Source organism: Sapajus apella, unplaced genomic scaffold, assembly GCF_009761245.1.
Source record: "Sapajus apella isolate SASKATOON/1434 unplaced genomic scaffold, GSC_monkey_1.0 scaffold135, whole genome shotgun sequence".
NCBI classification, from domain to species: domain Eukaryota; kingdom Metazoa; phylum Chordata; class Mammalia; order Primates; family Cebidae; genus Sapajus; species Sapajus apella.
The window spans coordinates 604,792-607,979 of NW_022437075.1; positions in this window are offsets into that span (position 1 = coordinate 604,792).

Consider the following 3,188-nt stretch of genomic DNA (forward strand, 5'->3'; position numbering starts at 1 on the left):
GTATTTCTCTAAAGCCTCAGGCAGTGGCTGATTCTCAGAATCCCACCTGGATGGCCCGGATTCATCCTGTCTGTCTGGATCCTGGTCAGCCTGTCTCACTGGCCCCACCTTAGCACCTCACTCCATTTTTCCTTCTTGTTTGCTGTCTCTGTCTGGAGTGTGGGCTGCTTGTCTCCTCATTGTCTGTGCTGCAGGGACTACAGAGGTGAGACAGGGATTCTCCCCTCTCTTGTCTAATACCAACCCTTTGTGCTTAGAGCAGTGCCAGGCACAAGAAAATATGTTTGCAGAATGAACAAGTGTTTGTGCAATTAACAAATTTCTTTCTTTTTAAGATAGTGTCTTGCTCTGTCACCCAGGCTGGAGTGCAGTGCATTGCAGTAGCATGATCTCGGTTCACTGCAACCCCGGCTCCTGAGTTCAAGGAATTCTCCTGCCTCGGCCTCCCAAGTGGCTGGGACTGTAGGCACCCGCCATCATGCCCGACTAATTTTTGTGTTTTTAGTAGAGGCAGGGTTTCACCATATTGGTCAGGCTGGTCTTGAACTCCTGACCTCAGGTGATCTGCCCACCTTGGCCTCCCTAAGTGTTGGGATTAAAGGCATGAGCCACTGTGCCTGGCCCAAATTTCTTCATAAGTTGATCAGCCCTGGGAATTCCTCTTTACCTGTGTGTCTCACCACCCATTTCTGTCCTGGGTTCCCAAACTGTCTTTGCAGACAGTTCTTCACATAGTCCTTCTAGTAATTTTTTTCTTTTTGAAAAAATGAATATGTTTACCATTTTATATTATTTTATTTTTCGAGACAGGGTCTGGCTCTATTGCTCAGGCTGGTGTGCAGTGGCACAATCATAGCTCACCGCAGCCTTGACCTCCTAGCTCCAGTGACCCTCCCACCTCAGCCTCCTGAGTAGTTGGCACCACAGATGCATGCCACCAGACTTGGCTAATTTTTAAATTTTTAAATTTGTGTTTAATTTTTTGTAGAGACAGAGTCTCACATTATGACCTAGGCTGGTTTCTAACTCCTGGGCTCAAATGATCCTCCTGCCTTAGCCTCCCAAAGTGCTGGGACTACAAGCCTGAGCCACCATGGCTGGCCTGTTTACCTTTATTTAAACATTGCCGGCCGGGCACGGTGGCTCACGCCTGTAATCTCAGCACTTTGAGAGGCCGAGGCGGGTGGATCACGAGGTCAACAGATCGAGACCAGCCTGGTCAACATGGTGAAACCCCGTCTCTACTAAAACTACAAAAAAAAAAATTAGCTGGGCATGGTGGCGCGTGCCTGTAATCCCAGCTACTCAGGAGGCTGAGGCAGGAGAATTGCCTGAACCCAGGAGGCGGAGGTTGCGGTGAGCCGAGATCGCGCCATTGCACTCCAGCCTGGGTAACAAGAGCGAAACCCCGTCTCAAAAAAAAAAAAAAAAAAAAACATTGCCAAAGTGTTTTCCAAAGCAATCATATCATTTTGCATTCTCTCCAGAAATGCATAAGTTTCCAGTCACTACACTTGCCATCACTTGATATTTCCAAGTTATTGTTTCTAATAGATTAATAATAATTGTATTTATTGGCCGGGCATGGTGGCTCATGCCTGTAATCTCAGCACTTTGGGAGGCTGAGGTGGGTGGATCACGAGGTCAGGAGTTCAAGACCATCCTGGCCAAGATGGTGAAACTTGCTCTCTACTAAAAATACAAAAATTAGCTGGGCATGGTGGCTAGCGCCAACTAATTAGGAGGCTAAGGCAGAGAATTGCTTGAACCTGGGAGGCAGAGGTGGCAGTGAGCTGAGTTCACACCACTGCACTCCAGCCTGGGCGACAGAGTGAGACTCTGTCTCAAAACAAAAAAAAATTGTATATATTTATGGAGTACAATATGATATTTCAATATATGTATACATTAGGGAATGATTAAGTTGGGCTAATCAACATACTCATCTCCTTACATCCTTATCATTTTTTGCAATGTGAACATTTAAGGTATAATCTTTTTGCAATTTTGAAACATACATTAATTATTAATAACTATAGTCTCCACACTGTGCAATAGATCTGGCAACCTATGCCTTCCATCTAACTGAAACTTGGAGCACTCCCCACCTCTTTTTGGCTGTTCTGCCTTGCTGCTATGCACATGTCATGATCAGTGCAAGGTCAGAGATAACCAGGTCTACACGTTTGTGTCTTTCCACATGTTGGGTGTTTACTGATGTTATTTCAATCACAAAAGCCTCGAGCTACATGGAGTTCCCAAGGAGGCACTTATCCTTTGTGCTTCTCATTCACTTAGTTATCCACACCTCAGCCTCCCAAAGTGCTGGGATTACAGGCATGAGCCACTGCACCCAGCCTATTTTAATTTTTTTAGAGATGGGGTCTCACTCTGTTGCTCAGGCTGGAGTGCAGTGGCATGATGACAGCTCACTGCAGCCTCGATTTCCTGGACTCAAGCAGTCCTCTTGCCTGAAATATAATCCATATACCACACAACTCACTCATGGCTTTTGGTATGTTGAGAGTTGTCCAGCCATCCTCACAGTCAATTTGAGAACATTTTCATTACCCCACAAGGAAACCCCAACCCCTTTAGCCAGAAGTTCCCAACAGCCCCATCTGCTGACAACCATTGATCTATGTTCTGTCTGTACAGATTTACTTTTCCTGGACATTTCCTATAAATGGAATCATACACTATGTGGTCTTTTGTGACTCACTTCTCTCACTAAATATTCTGTTTTCAAGGTTCATCCATGTTGCAGCCTGTGTCAGAGCCTCATTCCTTTCTCTTGATTACTTTTCCATCATAGGCTGGGTGTAGTGGCACTGTGGGAAGCCAAGGTGGGAGGGTTGCTTGAGGTCAGGAGTTCAAGAGCAGCCTGGACAACATAGGGAGACTCTATTACTACAGAAAAAAAAAAAAAAATCTAGGTGTAGTGGCATGCATCTGTGGTCCCGGCTACTCAGAAGGCTGAGGCAGGAGAATCACTTGAGTCTGGGAGGTCAAGGCTGCAGTGAGGTATAATCGCACTATTGTACTTCAGCACTGGGCAACAGTGCAAGTCTCTGTCTCTTAAAAAAAAAAGAAAGAGGCCGGGCACGGTGGCTCAAGCCTGTAATCCCAGCACTGTGGGAGGCCGAGGCGGGTGGATCACGAGGTCAAGAGATCGAGACCATCCTGGT